The sequence below is a fragment of the Typopeltis vanoorti genome, chromosome 9, assembly GCF_054136105.1.
Source record: "Typopeltis vanoorti isolate ZY-2024b chromosome 9, IOZ_Tvanoo_1.0, whole genome shotgun sequence".
Classification (NCBI taxonomy): Eukaryota; Metazoa; Arthropoda; class Arachnida; order Uropygi; family Thelyphonidae; genus Typopeltis; species Typopeltis vanoorti.
Window position 1 is genome coordinate 140,471,644 of NC_143557.1, and position 20,778 is coordinate 140,492,421.

The 20,778-nt window shown below is 36.9% G+C and overlaps 1 protein-coding gene across 1 annotated transcript in view; it reads left to right on the top strand.

Moving 5' to 3' along the window:
• The window catches only part of MYPT-75D (Myosin phosphatase targeting subunit 75D), a 305,331-nt gene that overhangs the window by 176,137 nt on the left and 108,416 nt on the right, over positions 1–20,778 (top strand). The gene's annotated exons all lie outside the window — the stretch shown is intronic.

Genomic DNA, 20,778 nt, shown 5'->3' on the forward strand with positions numbered 1-20,778 from the left:
TTATAATAGTGAGAATAATTTCAATTTTAAACAAGGAGTAAACTTGAAAGATGAATGTCACAAAATTCCTGCCCGGAAGTAACTATTGCGACTGCGCGTGCGATACCGGTACAAGTCGCGGAGACTGGCTTCTATCCGAAAACTGACAATTCTAGAAAACCACGTGACCTCAAGTAGCATGACCGACGTCACATCCATTGACTCTGGTCGCGTGACGCTATACTGTGCAGACGACAAAACACTGTGCTGAAAACTGTGCTAACAAAGCTGAAAATTTAGCATAACATAAAATGCAATTAAAAGAAGAAAACATCAAAGAACAATAAATACAATATAAATTACATAATACAAAGCAAAACAGCAAACATAACTTCAATAAGCAGCCTTCTACCTGTAAATTTCATTATTTTACACAGCAGTTATAACACATTTACTAGAAATATCTCAATAAAATGAAAACCAAACTGTCCCTGGAGAGTCTGGACAATTCTCTTTGGTGTCGCATGTTGTGATTTGGTTTTCACGGCCTCTTTTATTTTTTCTATCCATCTAATTCTGGGCCGTCCTTTGGATCTTTTACCTTTCATCGTTGTATTCAGGGCTTTAGATGGTCGTCTTTCTGTGTTCCCATTGTGGTCACATGGCGAAACCATCGCAGTCTTCTTTCTTGGATTTTGTCTATCATTGTTTTTTCTTGTTTTAGTGTTTCCTTATGTCTTCGTTTCTTAGTCGAATGAGCAGAGATACCCCAAGTAATCTTCTTAGCCAACCCAATTCAGTAACTAATAATTTTTTCTCTTCAGCCTCTTTGAGATTCTAGCATTCACTTCCATAGAGGCGTATTGGGAGGACCATCGTTTCATCGATTCTCCATTTTGTTACGCGTTTGATGTCTCTTGACGTCCATATTTTATTTAGTCATCCAAAAGTTTGGGATGCTTGATTGATTCGTCCGTTTATATCTTTTATAATTTCACCATTGTACTCAATAACTCCTCTAAGGTAGGTGAAGTTTTCTACCTGCTCTAGATTCTTACTATCAATTTCAATTTTCAGATTGGTGTTTCATTTTCCTATTTGCATAATTTTTGTTTGTCTATATTTATGTTTAATCCAAATTTTATACATTCTTCCTTTATTTTTTATCAGAAATTCATTGTAGATCTTCCGTGCTTGCGAGTAATGTAATGTCGTCTGCAAATTTTTAATTTGTTATATTTTTTTGATTCCGGAGTCTTCTTGTTTAAGGCTTTACTGGTTGCTTCTTCCAGTGTAAGAATGAACGTAAGTCTGGTAACAGATTGCATTCCTGTCTTATTCTCCTCTCTGTGTGGAACCAGTTGGTTAAGTTGTCCTCCACTCGTACTGCGCTTTCAGATTTCTTGTATAGATTCTTTATTATTCTTTTAGTTTGTGTTGGAAATTCCAAATTCTTCCATAGTTTCCCACAGTTCTCTTCTACAGACTGAATAAAATGCCTGACGAAAGTCTATGAAATTTATATACCAACTTTGGTTGTACTCTAGCGTCTTTTCTATTAGCTGTCTTAAGGTGAATGATTGATCAATTACACTTCGTCCTGGTCTGAAACCTGCTAGTTCTATATATGGCTTAATTTGTTTTTGGAGTATTTCGTAACATCCTTACTTGGAATACTGAGGAGGCCTCTGTAATTATATACTGATTTGGTCCAATCAGTAGTATTGCTTCATTTTTGTATATCCTTTCAAATAATGTTTTTAATGGTTCCAAAGTTGTTCCTTTCCTGCTTTTAAGAATATATTGATCAATACCAGGTGCTTTCCTAGTTTTAAGTTTATCTATGCTGTTTGCTAATATTTCTTTGGTAAAGATATTTGTTTCCTTTTCCATATCAGTGGCTGGAATAATATCCAGAGGGCTGTTTTTATTATATAAGTCTCTGAAATATTCTTCCCATCTGACCTTTTTGTTTTACTTTCAATTAGTTGCCCCCTCTTTGTTTTTGATCATTATCATTTTCGATGTCCGTGTCTTATTAATTTGGTCCATTTGTTTATATATGGAGGTTATTTTGTTTTGATAGCCTCTCTGCCATTTTGCATTTTTCTTCTAACCAGCTCTGCTTGTTTCTTTTAACTAGTTATTTCTCTGGTTAATCTGTTATATTCATTTCTGTTATAATTCTGTTTTAATTTCATGCTTTTCCTTTGATCGCTTAACCTTTTTACTTCATTAGAGATTCAATCCTTTTTACTTTATCTTTCTGTGTAACCTATGGTCTTTTCTGCCGATTTTAGTATTATTTCCTTTAATTTGCACCACTGTTTACATTTTCTTTAGTAGTTCTTTCAGGTTTTTATCTAGTTCTAGTTGATATTTTCTTAGAATATTGTCCAAGGATCTGCAATTAGGATACTTGATTTCCATCTTTGATTTACAATAATATAATCTATCGTATTCTTGGTTTGTCTGTCTGGTGATATCCAGGTCCATTTTCTTTGCGGTTTTGGTTGTTTATAGAGTGTTGGTTATTGTTAGTCGATTATTTGAGCAGAAGTTTAGCAATATTTCGCCACGTTCATTGCTTTCTCCATACCCAAACTGTTCGATTACTCTTGGCCAAGTATCCCAGCCTTTGCCTACTTTTGCATTTAAGTCCCCCATTACAATTAGGAGATCTTGACTTGATGTCTCTTGTACTGCTTTTTGCAGATCTGTATAGAACTCTTCAATGTCTTCTTCTCATGATGTTGAAGTTGGTGACTATATTTGAATAATAGTCAGTGATCCAGTTGATGTTTTAAATCTTGCTTTAATTATCCTAGATGAGATACGCTTGTAAGACAATAGAGTTTTGAGCCTTTGGTTTTAATATAAGTTCTACTCCCTCTTGGTGTTTGTTGTCCTCCCTACCTGAAGATAAAATTTTGTACTGCCATAGTGAAATTCTCCTTTTCCAGTCCAGGTTTCGCGGAGTCCAATCACTTCCCATCTGTAGTTGTCTAATTCATGCAGTAGTATTTCCGATGCTCCTCCTGGTGAAGGGTTCTTACGTTCCATGTTTCTATGCTTGTTATGTTTTTCTGTCTGCTAGGTGATGTTTTGTTCCAATAACAATATTTTCTGCCATCACTGTCTTGGTTACCTAATTGTGGGCGCGACCCTCGTTTAATCGGGCGACGGCCGAGCCGGCATGCATCTTTAGGGTGGTTAGATTTCATAGAGTTTCAATGGTTAAGTTTCTCAAGTGTCCACCACCACTCCTTGACCTGAATTCAGCCGCTCCTAACATGGAGTTCAGACGCTGTTTGCAGCCGATTCACTGAATACAGCCGCTGCCCGAGATCACCATATCTGGCTAGCCTCACTTAGTTTAGCCTATGGGTCGACACAGTTTACCGGGGTGTGGCCGCTACCAGTTTACAGTAGCTTCTTGGAGCCATAAGTGAAAGTTGGGTGTCCAGTGAGAACCAATCCATCTGAACCACAATTACGTGCGACTGTCAAAGTGGAGAGGTACTATCTCTCCTCGATACCCCCTCGCAGCATATATGTTACAAAATCAGGTAATGGAAGTAACCTGATTTTGTTATATTCAAATACTACTTACCCAGTAGACTGCAACAGCATCTGTTAGTCTGTCTGGTACTGCTTCAGCGTGGGGCCACTTGTTGGTGTCACCTCGTTTTTGTGAAAACCGGACCGTTTTCAAAGTACAATGGTTTTCTTGCGTTATACTTCATGGGAAAAAGGTGAAGTTTTGCAATTGGAAACAAAAAATAAAACATCAAGAAAAAGAACGGATTGAATCGCGTTTCTATCTAAAGAAGAGGCTGATAGACTTTGCACCAATGATTGCGAAGGAATAGTCGTATACGATTCTGTTAATTGTTATAACCCAGTGCTCAACTCGTTGATTTCATTCGCTCATTCAGTGGATACAAAAAAGCAGACAAAAGAAGCCCATGTTAAACAGAAGCTACGTAAAATGTCTGTTTGAGACACTGGCGGTCTATCCTATGAACGTCCCTTGGTTGTTGACAATCGATGTCCCACCATCAGCGAATGGAGTTTAAGGTCAACTGGCAGACATCGAATTTGAAGAACTCGCATCCAGCATTAAACGACCTTAGATCACATTTTCAAATGCTCTTTGAGTCGACTCTCTAGCTAGGAAAAGAGGTGCCCCCGTATGTCCCTTCGCAAAACATTGGCGATGCCCTTATTCCGATTGGACGCCGCACGGCCAGTGCGTTTTTGAAGAACAGCGACACGATTCCAGCTAAATATAATTACTTTCCCCCCAATTTCGGCTTTCGCCTTCACCATTCATAAATTTCAAGGAGGAACTTTTGATTTGGCTGTGTACGAATGTGAAAAGAGCCACGAACAAGTGTTGGTTTACGTCGCCTTGTCCAGCAGAGCACCTGATATAAATGGGCTCTGTTTCGTTTCTCCTAGCAATCCATTGAGAACCGTACAAGATTCTTTACTAGAGTTTGTCAAACACAGAAGAGACATCCATTCTTTCTCTTAATTGTCAGTCTTCCAGCTCGTTTCGAAGATCTCGTGTGTCTCGTATTGCTGAAATTGAAGCTAATAAATTACGTTTAAAAATAAAAATTATTTTCTTTATTTCACCAAAATTAAATCGTACAGCATCATTCGCGAGTGCATGCGGTTTTTTTTTTTTTTTTTTTTTTCAAGAAAACAAACTAACCAACAAACACAACAGTTGAAAGCCAACAAATCGAGTATTGAGAGTTAACTCTTCCAAGATTCGTTGCTGATCATCCATTCACTTGATGTTTCTTTGTAACATCGCTCCCATGATTGGACGCGGTGATCCTTATTTAAGACGAATATTCATTTCTATACAAACTATCACTTTAGACATTAATTTATACCCCCCCCCCTCTCTCTCTCTCTGAATCCCTCACTAAGTTGTCAGTTGGCACTAGACGCTGTAATTTTCTGTATCTCCGCGTGCTACGTTGCATCACTTTTGCATCACCACCGATCTCTTCGTTTTTAGGTAGATTTGGATTGCATAAGATAACCTCATAAATTAATTTATTTGTCTGTCCGCACGCAACTTATTTCAGAGTTGTGGTTGCCATTGAAATTTGGTATTAGAAATCCGTCCTGTCATTTATCGAGCAATCTCAAGGGCGCAAAAGGAGGGTCGAAAATTGCAACGAATATGACTCCGCCTGGATGAAATTTAATAAAATTTGGAAGTGAAGTTGTGCACGAGAATGTCCGTTTGGTTCACTTTTGGTTTTTCCCTGACTATTTTAATGCCACAGTCCAAGCTAGAGTACTTTTTTATTTGCAGTTAATCGTTTGTTCGGCTATAATAATCACTGCGCATGGCAGGAGCGAGGTGCAGAAAGTGACAGATATCTCCATGGTGCAGGTCTCTTTATTATAAATAGCATTTAAACGAAAGTCCGAAATCTGATTGGCTGTAAAATGGCCCTGAAGGTTTTGTAGAGAGGACAGAAAATGATATGAACCACAGTAATGCTCAGCCACAGCCGCCACTCACTTGCATTTTTGAGAGCAGCGATATGCTTGGTACCGAAGAATGTCTTAGATTTGCTATTAGGGAGAAAAAAACAAACAAATATTGTACTGCATGTTTTCTTTTTGATGCTGTTTCAAAAATGAACGCCATAAAACTTAATGCAAAATTATTCTTCCCATATCATCATCTGTCGGATGTCTTCCTCACTTTATACATGCAATTGCTAACGTAGGAAGGCGGTTTGGGGGTCTTGAAATATGATGAAGTGTTTAAACTAAGTTCATTCTCAACTTTTCGTTACGATGAACACAACTAGTCAAGTTACGTTCGCACTAACGGCCGAGAAAATAGGACACGCACTCCTAATTAAAATTATGTCAAGTGGACAACATATCAGATGGCGGCCGGCAGTGGCTCTTGACAGGTTTGAATTTGCAGTGCGATATGATAGCAGATTCGTGCGGTACGAAGCTCACAAACTGCTGCTTTTGTTTTCATCCTCAATGAAACAGTAAGAACACATTATTACTAGGAGTAAATTTGCTTGTTGGCGTGTTTTAATTCAGAAAAGTGCCATTGGTCGTTACAAATAGGGCAGCTGTATTGAAATACCGGCGGATTATACAGGGTGGCGCATAAGTCACGAAGGGATTTAAACATTTAATAACTTTTATTTAATTATTATTTTTGTTATAATAAATACAGTACTTGGAAATTTTTTTTTTAAATTTTATTTTGGATATTTTCGCTGCCTACACCGCTCGAGCCACAGTAGAACTCTTGAGGCACATTTTTGGCGAGTGAAGAATTTCGCGAACTTCTGCAGCTAATCGGCCATCACATTTTCCAGATCTGATGGCCCGACTTCTTCCTGTGGGGGTTACCTGAAGGAAAAGGTGTATGTGAATAAGCCCCCGACAATCGAACAACTGAGGGAGAACATTCGTGCAGAAATTAGGGCCCTGCAGCCAGAAACATTAACAGCAGTCATGGACCGCAGAAAGAGTCCGTCTTTGTCAAGCCGAAAATAGAAGGTATTTACGTGATGCGGCTTTTCCTAACTAATGAAAAAATCTGCAGGTTATGTATTTCATTATAACAAAAAGAATAAAAAATAATTAATAAATAAAAAAGTTATTAAATGTTTAAACTCCTTTGTGACGTCATGACTTTCAGGACGTGAAAACTTATAGATATCCAAGCTACTCACGATTCTGCCAAATGTCTTTCTGGTAAAAAGGTTTCAGGAAACATACAGTGAGCTATTTTTAGTAGTGTGCGAGGCACTTTCTCTTCGTTATCAGTGTAGAAATTGGTGTAGAAGAGTGATGCTAGGAGGTCAGCCTCGATTTCGGTGCTAAGAGTACTATGTGGAAAACAGAAGTTGCGCCCAATTGCTTTAGGCTAGTAACCAGAAGGCTGATTGCAATATTGAGCAGGAGACATTTGGCCCATTCAAAGTCTAATTTGGATTTGCTGTTAGTGTTTTTGCACCGAGTGTGAAGTTGTAGTTCTGTGTTCGTGTCATTTATGCTGATTTTTTTTCTTGGACTGTCATGGTACACTTTAGAAAAATCAAAATTTGGCAGTGGTGTTTTTACTGTAATGGGGAGAGGGGAGATGAAGGCCCTTATTCCAGGAAGAATTATTTCAGTCATTCCGTCGGAGCCCCTGTGTGAACCAGAGTGAAAAGAATATTCACCCCAAGGAAAGGAAGAACAGAAATTGTGGAGTTTTCATCCTACCTGGTACTCACCTCAAGACAGAGTGGCTGGCTGAAGATCGTTTAGAAAAGGCAACTTGTATAGCTGAATGTTCACAAAGTACTTGAACCTGTTTTATAAGTAATCGAGGGGAAGTTGGAGATGATCATCAGGTGTTCTGCTGGGCAGATGTACCAATTTGGAAAGATCATTGCTGATAGCAAATATAGCTTAATTAGTGGAATTGGAAAATGGAAGCCAAGTATGAGTTGTGAACGTCGAAATTCCCTCCAAAAGACGATTTTACGCTTCTGGTATTTATATTGCAGAAAATCGAGCTTCAAAAAGAAATAATGAAAAAAAAAAAAAGAATCGGTGGTTATCACAATTTGGAGGGAGATTGAGACAGCGAATGAATACAACTGAATGGCGAAAGGAAATTTTGAGTTGATGCAGATCGAAAAGAGGAGCTTCTATCACGGCAAGTCAAATGATTTGAACAAATACATAAGTGCCACCCGGGTGTCGGAAGGAATCATGCAGAACGTAATTTGGAAAACTGAGACGTACAATAGTTGTTTAGGCTGTTGGTTGAGCGTAAGTGATGGTGCACATCGTTTGTACTAGAGTTAAGATATGCGTGTTGTTAACTCGGATGTAAAAATGTGTTAACACCCCATATTGGGTCTGTAGGGAGGTTTTTGTTTGACCGAATTTCTGTCTTTTCATGCTACGTTATATATTTATGTTAACTGCTTCAAAACCTTGGTTACTGAAGTCACAGATTATACCTGTAAACGTAGAATTGTGTCGTTCAGATGAGAAATTTGAATTAACCAATGGAACTTCAGTTGTGGCCCATCCGTTCCAACGCATTGCTGCTACCATTCTACTGTGCAAAGTGTTATAATACTAATAATAAAATCCAGACTAATCTCCAGATGATGCTGGAGGTTTTATATAGCTCCTCTGGCAGTTTACCGGCCAGCATATAATTTAACAGCTAATTTGTCATTTATTTCGCTGTTGTAATTTACTTTACTGATCTGGTGATACCTTGCGATTAATATGTTGTGGCGTTTGTGATTTCGGCTTGTTTAAAAAATGGCAAACTTCCAAACAACGCATGCGCGTCGAATTCTGCTTCAAATTGTTTCTAAAAGAACAATTTGAAACCGAATTCACACTTTTTTTTTTTTTTGGACTGGGCTGATGATTCTGGTGTTTTTACTGGTTCGATTCCATTCAGATGTCACGACACGTCTTGGGATAATGGCATCCCAAGGAATCGCGCGTTATGAATTTGTTTCATCATTATGACAATGCTCTCTCTCGAAAACTCCCGGATTGGGATCCGGGAGTTTTCGAGAGAGAGAGAGAGAGCATTCCGCTACTTTGACGAGAAAAGCTCGTCAAAGTAGCGGAACACAGAACTTCTGCAAAATCCTTTCAATGTCGAACACTATTAAATTGCTAGGAACCAACGAAAGGAACATCATACGAAAGCAGGTAAATGCTGTTACCTTTGGGGAGGAAGGAATATATTCCGAAAATTTCGCATACTGTCCCAGAAATTGTATTTGATTGTTGTTCATCATTTCAACCTTCGTGATTTTTTTTTCAGCAGCCCAACATGCCTTACACTTTTCTTTCATACTCTGATTTTGTCAACCAAAATTATTTATTATAAAACACAATACCCTAAATTAAATCTCTTTCTGGAATTTTTGACAAATGAGTCAACCATTATTACGATTTTTTTAAGAAGAAAACGGAAAAGTCGAATCCAACTGAACTGATAGTCAACAAATTGTATTTCTACATTATTTAGTGATTCAAAACTGGTAATCAAAATTTAATCTGCTTCACTGTCATCATGTGACAGCCAGCATACAACTGCTAGATCAATTCGTCTCCTATAGGCACAAAATATCTTGGGTAGGAACTTGGGGCCAATAATTTAAAGCGCTGAGGAAACTGTTTCCGGATGTATCCCTTTCCTTGCCCTTAGAATACGTATTTTTTGCCCTTAAGGTGAGCCAGTATAATAATAGCATGCACTGCATTTTCAAATTTCGAATCTTGAAGATACGAGAAGGGACATTTGACATCGTCAGTAGAAGGAAGCGTCTATTATATCATGACAGTATAATCCATGTGATTATACTGTCATGATGACATTCGTCTCAGCATGGCAAATTCAAATTGATCCGAATGCCCTGTGGACAAAGTGGTTTATTAGCGCCAGAGCAGCTCCTTAATGTAACATTCACAATGTTGACACATTGTGAATATGTCCACATCGCTTAGCGCGGGTTGTGTTCAATCTCCTCAGCGTCATCGGGGGGGTTTTCTCTGAACATATTTCCACAGAATGGCAGCAGAGTGAATTCGCTAATGAACCGTGGACGCAATAACGTTCATGTGGTAGCGCTTAATGGTTCAAAGTTTTTTATTTATTTATTTATTTTTGTTGTTTATGTAAATCCACCTGCAAAAGGTTGGAAATCTCTTAACGCATTTTAGTGCCATGAGCAAGCTGCGAATTAGACAATCCGAAATCCTATTTTATAGACGGACATTGAAATTTTTTCCGAGCCACTTCAAACCTCCACTACCGAACTTTGCAGATAGTTTTCTGGCAAGTCTTTTAGTAGAGGTGTCGATGCTTCATCAGCCATGTAGCGTTCGTCGGAGAATGGCTTATTCTTATGACGAGTTGAAGTATTTATTTTCTCAAACTTAGTTGCTTCATGTATTTTAAATGTCTGATAACTCCAATCACCGCATATTTGTTTCCGTACTTATCTATCTTAGCGACAAGTGCAGTATATCGAATACAACTGAATGCACTTTTGTCTTCTACAACGTAGTAAAATCTTAAATTTTGCTTTGTGTCAATAAAGAATATGTATGTAAGGAAACTTTGTTCCACTTACGGTCTTATTTTTTAATGCATTCTGGGAAAAGTTTCGGATGCCTCTTTGACTGTTTTGTTTGGTACCAATCAGTTTAACCAAACTTTTATTAAGCAACCGCATGTAAATTGAAAATCTTTGTGCATATCAGATTACCATCTGCTTAGTGGAGTGCTGCAGCTTTCTTCTTTAATTACATTTTCGAACACACACAGTCCTCAACTTAATCGGTTAGTTACCGGAAAATAAGAATACAGAAAAGTCGTTACACAGTAACTTATATTCAACACAACAATCACGGTACGATTTCTATTGAAATACCAAAGCTACATTAACGAACAGATTTCCAGTTTGTTCTTGAAGAAGCGCGTTTAAGTCTGCATACAGAAGCTACACAAATACACCAGTAGATGTATTTGTGTAGCTTCTGTTAAAGTGTACAAGATATTAATGGTTACGGATTGCACTCGCCGTAATCATAACTACGAATGTGCAAATTCTTTCTTTTGGAGTTAAACCAGGTTCACATCCTGGTGTAAAACGTTTCGAATAATTCGAGATTAGTTTTTCAGCGTTCTTTACAAAATTAACATTTGTTTCATTCACATTTTATAGACCGTTTTGTGATCATTACAGGCTTCCCCTAGTAGCAAGAATACCGATTCACCAAGGCTTTGCCCAATAAATCTTGGGTGATTAATCCAGAATGCCACCTTTATTGCTGCACTACTTCGCTGCCCACCCTTCTCGATCGGAGCTTTTTAGGAAATCGCAGTCTTATCTATCGTAGCGTGGGAGGATGCTTGTTCTTCCTTTACCTAATTGAAACCCGTAACTCCAAGACTGCCCAGATAGTTTTAATGCGGCGAATTCGATACGACTTTCAGGGAATGTCAAGCCCAGCTTGCAGTTCAATCGCTTGCTGACTCGAGTGCTCAGCTGAAGGTCATTAATTGGAGTTTCGATTTCTCTTGCCGGGAAATGAGAATCCTTCACTTGGGTATTGTTGCTTGCCGAGCACTTTGTCTCGGTGCAAATACGTGCATGTTAACGAGACCGCTGCACTGGACAGGTCCAGCTGACGGAATGATAAATGAACGCACCTCCTGTGGCCAACGTTTTTAAAAACAAAAGGAAAAGTTGTAGAGTTCAGTCCGGTACGGAGATTTAAATTACTGCTTGATTGCTTCATTTTGTGATGCTAAAATCTCAGCTGTGCATTCCTCCTCCTACTCGAGATTTGCGTTTTCAGAACATTTCCTACACCTGAGAAAAACGTCTTTGCGAGAAACATGTTGCAACTGCTTTTGAAAGTTCGGAAAAAAAAAAAAAAGTTTGTAAACGACTCGGTGCTTTCTGTTTGGAATGGACAAAAACGCTCTTTACTTATTTCAAGTTTTATACGATGTTAAACTATAATTTCTCCAGTTGAATAGCTTACCAGATAATTTTTATTCACTGGTAAGGAATGCAAACCTCTCAGAATGTATTTTCTATGCATGTGCACGTTCTCAGAGGAGATTCTGTGAAAGTTGAAATAGTCCGGTTTTACGTTTTGAATTTATTTTTCTTTAAAACTACAGAAACATTTGAGATTAGTGCTCCTAATTTTGTCTTTTAGCTCGGGTTTAATCCTATCTGAGCATTAATTAGGTTTAAATAAAGACTGGTTATTTGGCTGTGACAGGCTGTTGAGCATAACATCTTCACGTAGGAAGACAATATATAAACGCTAAAAGAATGCGTGTGTGAATGAAGATTAAAATATTTTCATTAATAAATCCGAAGTTAAAAATGACATCTAGTGCTTGCTAATAGCCAATAGATGATGCACAGTAAATAAGACGACACAGTTTCTTTCCGCATAGCTTCTTCCAGTTGTATGCTGGTCACGTGCACGTGATGACATTAGCTCTGTTCGTGGTAGAACGCACAAATCCATTGACAACTCCTTTCATAAAATACGAGTGGTTCATTCTTTTTGAGATAGTAGCTCAGAGTTGGCGCTGAATTCCGGGGCCGTGACTGTAGGTGGCGCTCGTGTAGCAGTTTAATTTCCAAATGAAGCGATGTGCAGAAATGCAATTCTGAACACTCCCCGAGCCATAAAAATTCAGGAATTATGGCTCGGGGAGCAGAAAGCAAAACGCCGACTCACTGGTAGATTAATTGTCCAATCCGGATTAGGTATGAATTCTCAGTAATGTATTGATGAGAAATCCATCAAGCAATTTAAGGGGAGAGAAATTCGCGATGTGATATTTAACGACAGCTGACAGCGGAGACAGAGTTGTAGAGCGGGTGCCCTCCTTCGATGAGTCTTTGGGCTCCCTGGAGGTGTCACGTAATAATAATAATAAAATAATTGGAACAAAATTTGGAGAGGCGCTTGCCATTTTTGTTCTTTTTCTGTTCGCTGTCTGGAATGCATGCGGTCACACCACGACCCACCCTGAAAGAAAGAAAGAAAGAAGGGGAAAAAAAGACCATTACGAGTTAGGATTGCTGATAAATGACTGCTCACCACGTATCAAGAGTCCTCGTCGAGATGATCCATCATTGCACTTTGTCAACTGTTGACAGGATTTATTCGTTCGGGGAGGTTAGCGCCGACTGACCGCACCCACGAGAGGCCAACTTTTCATTCTAGTGCTCGTAAGGATATGTTATCCGTGGATGTGTTTTGCAGTTGATTTATGAAGAACAGTTCTCTATCTGGTGTACATACATACAGCCACCTTTTCAGATTCACGTTTTTTTTGTTGGAGTGTACGAATACGTCTTATTTGGGATTCTCTTTAGTTATTATTATCAACACCCGACCTCCATGGAGTCAGAGACTCATCGTGGGAGGTACTCACTATTGCTTACAATGCTTATCCAACCTCATCTTAAGCTGATTCAATGCGTCCACATCCACAACACACTCAGGCAATGCATTCCACTCACCAGCCACCTTCCAAAATAATGAGCTTGCGCAGCAAGTTTAGTCAAGCATGTTTAAAAAAATCATCTTATTGTGTAGGTAGGCTAACTCCTAAGACACTAACGTACTATCACATACTGAGACTTAAATTTCATAACAGTAAAACAATGCTTTGTTTGAAGGAGATATAAATCTTTTGATGTTTAACTGCCAGTAAGCGAAACTCTAAGAACTCGGACTAAGGTTGCCAGAAAAATAGCCGTTTGGCTTTCAATCTATGTTATAATGCTTTGTTTGCTTTAGTTGGGTAGAAAATGAATCCAATATTAAATTTCTTCTAAATGAGTCGGCAGTGAATTCCCGTTATTGACAAATATAAATACATTTGCTTGATGATCTTAGCTTCTGTTTTTCTACGTTTAGCAAGAGGGGGGGGGGGGTCGATTATTTAAGCCTCGACAAGTTAACCAGTCTGTCGAAAAAGTCATGAACATCGTTTGAGACATCAGATTTCTTCGGTTTTTCCGCTCACACTCTAGTGAGGTAGTCAGCGCCACATTTACGATAAATCAAAAAGTAACGAGGTAGAACCCTACCAGGGAACACAAATCACCTAAAATTTCAGCTGTTTCATGTACAAGGATAAATTGAAATTTTGCCATAATTTCTAGTTGACATCTTGTAGTGTTAGAATTTTCAGCATTATAAAGGGGACGTTGTCCGGGCATGTGTGGCTACATTATCATGAAGCAATGTGAACGTTTCTTTTGGATAATAGCACGCAATGGTGTCGCGATGATTTGGCATTCGCGGTGCAGCTCAGTTATGTAAGGAGTCAGGACTGCTTTGTTGTTCTAAAAGCGCGCAATATCCAACAAGATCTTTGACATCTTTTCGAATGTGTCACTAGGTATAAATCCTACAAAACTCCCAAGCGCTCTTCTGCGGGAATAGAGTCGGTACAGACGTCGTTTGAAATATAACGGCGAGTGAATTGTCGCTACTTGCTGGGACGAAAAAAAAAAAGAGGGGAGGGGTCAGCATTCATTTGTATATTCTGAATTGTTCATAACCACTACAATATAATTTTGTTGGCAAAGACTTCGATTTACGCCCTTACATCCCGAAGTCGTAACTCTACCTGCTTCGATAGTTGAAGGAATTTTTATGGTTTGCTAAGTAGTGCGAAGAAATAAATGGGTAAAGCTACTTGCGAATGCAAATAGGTTGCATTTTCATGAGGATTTGACGAAATATAGTTTCAACCAGATGGCCACGTGTTGCAATAAATTATCGATGAACTGGTTTCAAAGAAACTTTGCAGCTTTTCATGAATGGATAGGCGAAAAAAAAAAAACAGCAAGGGAAAGAGAAACTTTTTTTTTTTTTTTTTTTTTTTTTAAGGCAAGGTGGAACAGTTCTCTAATTTGAAGTCTTGATAAGATTTCGTTAGAAATTGGTAGTAAAATGCATTATAGAATAATGCAATTTATATAATGTATTACGGAATCTCCTTACTGGGAATAATAAATATTCATGAAATGTGACTTCTGTGGTGTTTTTTTGTTTGTTATGTTGAGTGACTTAGGTATACGAGGATTGCTCTCTGGATCTGATTCTTTTCTAGTTCAGACAATGAATGCACAGCCTTTTTGTGTATCTTCTGACATTATGCTAATAGGCAGCAAATATAAATAAAAAGTGAATCCTCTAATGCCTTTAATTCTTTAAAGGGAGTAGTAGCCAGCTGTTTAGCCTATCTACTGGAAATCGGTGTGTAGTCTGATTCTACCCATAGCTGTCACTAAAAGATGAACTCATGATTATCGATGATTAAAGGCAGTGCCGTTCTATGGGCTTGTGCCACCCGGGTGCAAAATTTTTGTGTCCCCCTTCCATTAAAAATTAATTAATGTTACAAATAATTTTTATTATACTACACATTAAGAGGAATGTATATTAAAATAAATTTTATGAACGTGTTCGATTATGCCGCCCAGGTTCATTACACCTCAGTACAGAACAGGGCTGATTGAAGGCATTGGACAACTGTTAGTATCTCACGATTCTAACCTTAACATAAACGCCTCCATAGTGCAATTGAAAGAACGATGGTACATTGCGCCTTTCGATTGGAATAGGCCTAAGTTCGATTCTCGTCGCAATGGGAGGAATCTTTATCCGGACGATTTCAATCGAAGGTGAGTTAGCCGATCACATACGGAGGTAGCAGGGTTTTTTCTCCCAGAAACTCTGGTTTTTCACCCCGCATAGAGACAAATCAGCCCTTCAGAATACATGCAATTTACAGACAAAAAAATACTAGTTGTGGTGGTGGAGATGATTCGTAGTAGAGGTTCGGTGTAGTGGTTGAGACAGTTGTAGGTGTCCTCCCGTGATGAGTCTTCGGAAACCTTGGAGGTATCAGGAATAATAATAATAATAATAAAAATGTTGTCTGTAATAAGGAGTGCCAGTTTTTTCGAGATGCAGGGTTAAAACCCCTGACTTTTCAAGAGATGTCTGTTCTCGATTTTGGTAAATATAGTTCTGAATTATTCTGAATAAGATTGTAATCATTTTAGGATATCTTAATGCACATGTTGGAGAAGAAAGAACAGGAGTAGAAAATTTTTTGGGCCCTTTTAATTTTGCCTAAAGAAATGAGAAAGGACAAAGGTTATTAGATTTTTGCATCAGACATAGTGTTAAAATTGGAAACAGCTAGTTTCAGAAAAGACAAAGCCACACAATTGCAAGATATATAGCTGGGATGGTGAGCAAAAATTTGTAATAGATTATTTCATTCTAGATAAAGAATGGATCAAGGTGGTTATTGACATCAGAGTTTTGCTTTCTGTTGCTTTAGATAGAGATAGGCTTCTTATGGCTTCTTTTTAAGGTGCATGTGGAAGATGAATGTGGTAAAAAAAAGGATAAAAAGCTGAAGCTATGGACATTGAAACGGTCTGAAATAAAGCAAGATTTTGGGTCTTGTATCCAAGGCCCATGAGTTAACTACAGATAATATAGATGAGGAATGGGAAAATTTTTGAGATTTTGGTATCAACAGCAGAAGAAGTGTGTGGAAGAACAGGTGGAAACAGAAAAGGAAAAGAAACATGCTGGTAGAATGAGAGTTGAAGAAGTAGTAAAATTAAAAAATAAATATATGTAAAAAATAAATGTCTTTTTGGAAGTTTATGAAGACTATATCAAATGATGAAAGGCCTATTTATAATCAGAAAAAGAGCCATCCAAAAAAAAAAAAAAATCATTAAAGAGGAAAAGATAAAAAGCTGGGCTAAGTTTACAAATATGTTGGAAGAAGATGCTAACAGGAACAAAAAATAAAAATGTTATTTGGACTTCTGAAGAATAGAAGAAGAAATGAGGAGCTAAGTTTTTTAATAAATGGTGATGGAAATCCTGTGCTACTGGAAGAGAGATTAGGATGATGTGGCAATGTTATTTTAGAAATCTATTAAATAAAGATGAAAGTCATAGTGAATTGAAATGGATACATTTCAATTCAAGTTGAATTAATTAATCCAATTAATTAATTTTGACTAATTGAATCAATTAGTTGAATTAATTAATAAGTTAATTCCAGTTGAATTAACCCTCACGACAGATGAGGAATGGAAAATCCCCTGGGATAGATACATTATGGAAATTATGGATACAACTACTGTGCTAGAGTAAAACTTTAGTTTAATATAAACCAAAATATACACTCGACGTTTCGACCTTCACATTAAGGTCATCTTCTGGAGTATCCGTGTTTGTGTGTGTGTATATATATATATATATATATATATATATATATATATATATATATATATATATATATATATATATATATTTGCCTGACCTCTGGTGCTTAAAAAAATAAAAATAAAAAAAACCCTCACTACATCAAAGCTAGAGTCCTGTTATTATTAATATCTATTAGGTTACAAAGTTAAATTAAGCTGGCGAGTAACATGTTCATACAGAAAATAATAGATAAAATAAATAAACAGAAAATAAATTACTTATATAAGTATACATATAAATTGCAACTGGTATGGATGGTGTCCAATAAAAAATGAAAATTGCTTAGTCCTAAAGTCAGGGTTTGCTGTAAACCAAGTGGATTAATGTGTGCCATTCAAATTCTTAGGATTTTTAAGCCCCCATTATTATTAAGATTAGGGTGATTAATCAAAATTTCACAGGCTTCTTTAAATTTCCGTTCATTCCAAGCTTTTGTATCCATAATTTCAATAATGTATTCTGATCACCATGTAAGCATGAAAGAAAGGAACTCCTGGGATAGATGGTTACCTGTTGAAATGATCAGAGCTTCTGGTAGTACAGGGTTGAATGGTTATGTGACATCTTTAGACTGATCTGGAGAAAGAAGGTGATACCTGATGATTGTCCAAAGGGATATTATTGTTCCAATATTTAATGGCAGCTCATCTTTCTCTGTGATGTGCAGTGATGAGCAGGATATATTTAGGCAAATTGGTTTGGTGGGTGATCATTATTAGCAATCTCAATGAATGAATGAATGGGATGAATGTCTAATACATTCATCCTTCAAGAATTAGACAGCACATGTTGGAGGAAAGGTAATGATCAGGAGTTTTGGATTTGGTTATAGTGTTATAGCCAAATAGATAAAAATTGCAAGTGTACATAAACAATACAAACAAGTGGAAGTGTAATTAGACTGAAAGCCCTAGTGTTTTATGAGGGTGGATAGAATGGATACAAATAGGCAGCCTTAGTTGTTGGGTAGGAGGTCTAAGAACTACATTTCCTGTATCTTGGTGTTTTTTCACATAACCATATTTGAGGATGGATTGGTTTTTAAGATTTACTGTTGATTCCAAAAAATTCATATTTGTTTGTAGTCCATGTGTGAAGTTTTTTGATTCTGTGCAAGATATCCATGCCACAGCTTGCATGTCCTGACTGACTCTAATTATGGTGTTGGACATATTTCTTATGTTATTCCAACAGGAGCATTACAGATTCCAGATTTTCTATAATATGACAAGTCACAAGTACAAGACATTTATATACTCTAAGGATCTCTAAGGATGCTGATAAAGACAGCTAGATTGATATGAGGTTTGAAAGCAGTACAAAGATTATATTTCTTTAAAGCTCTGGATATATATATATATGTTAAAGATGCCAAGCTATTTTAAACCTGGTTTTACTCCATTTCCCAAGTAAGCAAACAGACAAAAAAGTCAAGTTTGCACCTGCAAGTGTTGCAAGTCTAGCTGATCCTGCAACACTTGCAGGTGCAAACTTGACTTTTTTGTCTGTTTGCTTACTTGGGAAATGGAGTAAAACCAGGTTTAAAATAGCTTGGTATCTTTAACATTTATTATACCCAAGGTAAAATACTTTCTATATATATATTATATATATAATTTATTTATTTATTTTTTTGCCCTGAATAGTGAGAATAGCAATAGCACTACTGCAGTATGTATATTGAAAGGGTTACAGTATGGAAGCAGGAACAAGTATTTTGTTAGTTGTTAGAATTGTCTAGTTAGAGTAGTTTGAATGCTTTGTTAACTAGAGTTTTTATAAGTTGGAAGGATGATGAGAAAGTTTGAATGCACCTGTGCATATGACTTTGTTTTCTGTAAACCTTGGAAAGTACTATTAGGAAGATGTGTGATTAAAGTCTATGGACAGGCCAGTCTGTTATTATTATTTCGTTACACCTCCAAGGAGTCCAAAGACTCATCGAGGGAGGGCACCTACTCCACAACTCTCCATCATCTATATCAGTGGTCTCCAAACTGTTTGCCATGAGGGTCACATTGAGTACTACAGCACTGTTCAGCGGGCCATAGTAAAAAAAAAACTCTAGAACTAGATATACGAGTTTTATTGAAAGCAGATAAAAACTGATTACAGAGTTGAGATTAAATTATCGTGTATTAATGACAACGAACACTATCAGCAAATTCTCATTTTATCACAAATTTTAATAAAACCATTTATGTGAATGATGTAACTGTGTTTGTGTTTTTAAAATCTTATTAAACTCAGGTTCAAATTTTGAAGTGCTAATTACAAGTAGCGATTTCAAATGTTGTTAACCTTATAAAAGAAAATAAATTTATAAATAATTATAAAATTTTTAAAATCATGAGAACTCTGTATGAGCAAATATGTGAATAAGTGAATATGCACCTTTAAATATACATTTATGCAATTAAAAATTGAGTAATAATTTGGATATTTCGGTTAATAACTTACCTGTAATATCCAAAAAAAGAAGAATTTTTTTTTTTTTTTTTTTTTCAAAAAAAAATTTTGTACTGATACTTTTTTTTTTTGAAATAGCTGAATTCATTTTTTTCCGTTCAGGAAACAATTTGTTTAAATTTTTAGTTTAATCCTTTATCCAAGTGTGAGCAAGCAAAGTTTGTACCTGAAAGTATCTTCAGGACTGGGGTAAGGTGGTACAACACCACTTTCAACATGTTTAAATTTTTCTAGTTGTTAGTTTTTCAACTGAATATACACCGACAATTTACATGTAACTTTTTTTTTAATTTCGTATAACTTTGAGTTTTTTGTCAATGAATACAGATCGGGAAATTTTGTTTTTATTTCCTTTTTTGCTCGTTAGTTTGTTTTAACCGTGTTTTTACCGACTTTTTTAAGTGTTCTTATTTTGTGCGGCATAAATTTTTTTGTTGATAAAAATGTTTATTCTGATGTAACTTTTTATTTCGTTTTGAATTCTTTAACATTTTTTTTCTTCGTTAGTCCATTTTAACCGACCTTTTACAGTCGGAAAGACCGTAACTTGGATTACAGTTACTTTTTGCTATTCGGGAATATATTTTGAACACAATTTTAATTAATGCATTTGAAATCTATCAACACCCCATGTTTTTTTTTTGTGGATTCTTATTGACAAATTAGTCCAATTGTCGGGCCAGATAAAATCATATCACGGGCCGCATCTGACCCACGGACTGTAGTTTGGAGACCCCTGATGTATACCAATGTCATCTACTGCTCACCACCACTAGAATTTTTTGTCTGTAAATTGCACGTGTCCTAAAGGCTGATTTGTCTGTATGTGGGATGAAAAATTCCAAGTTTCTGGGAGAAAAACCCTGCTATCCCCATATGAGATTGACTAACTCACCTTCAATTGAAAAAAAAAACATATAAAGATTTTTCCTGTTACGATGAGAATTAAACCTATGCCTTTTCCAACCAAAGGGTGCAGCATACCATCATTCTTCAAATTGTGCCATGGAGGCACTATTTTATGTTCTTTTTCTATAATAAATTGGATTCTGAAGTGCTGGCTGTTGAGGTGGAAAAGAAATGTGCCTAATGTGTTTGAGCCATATCACCGAATGGAGAAAACATCAGTATATTTTAGCCAGTAGTGTAAGAGCCATGAGCATGATGTTTGTGAGTGTCTTTAGATAGGAGAAGAGGGCAGTGATCTTACATTGGGCAATGAATTTCATTGGCTGGTATATGACAACTGCCCTGATTATTGGAAGCCTGAAAGAGTTGAAAAAGGTCCATTGTTCTCTAGATTTGTTTTGTCCATTGGTTCTCTAGAGAAAGGTTTTGAGATCATGTAAAAAATAAATAAATGGCAGCAGCAAGAGTTTTTCAAAATGTCCCATGTTGAAATTGGGCTAGGGAGGTGAGATGGGAGAACAA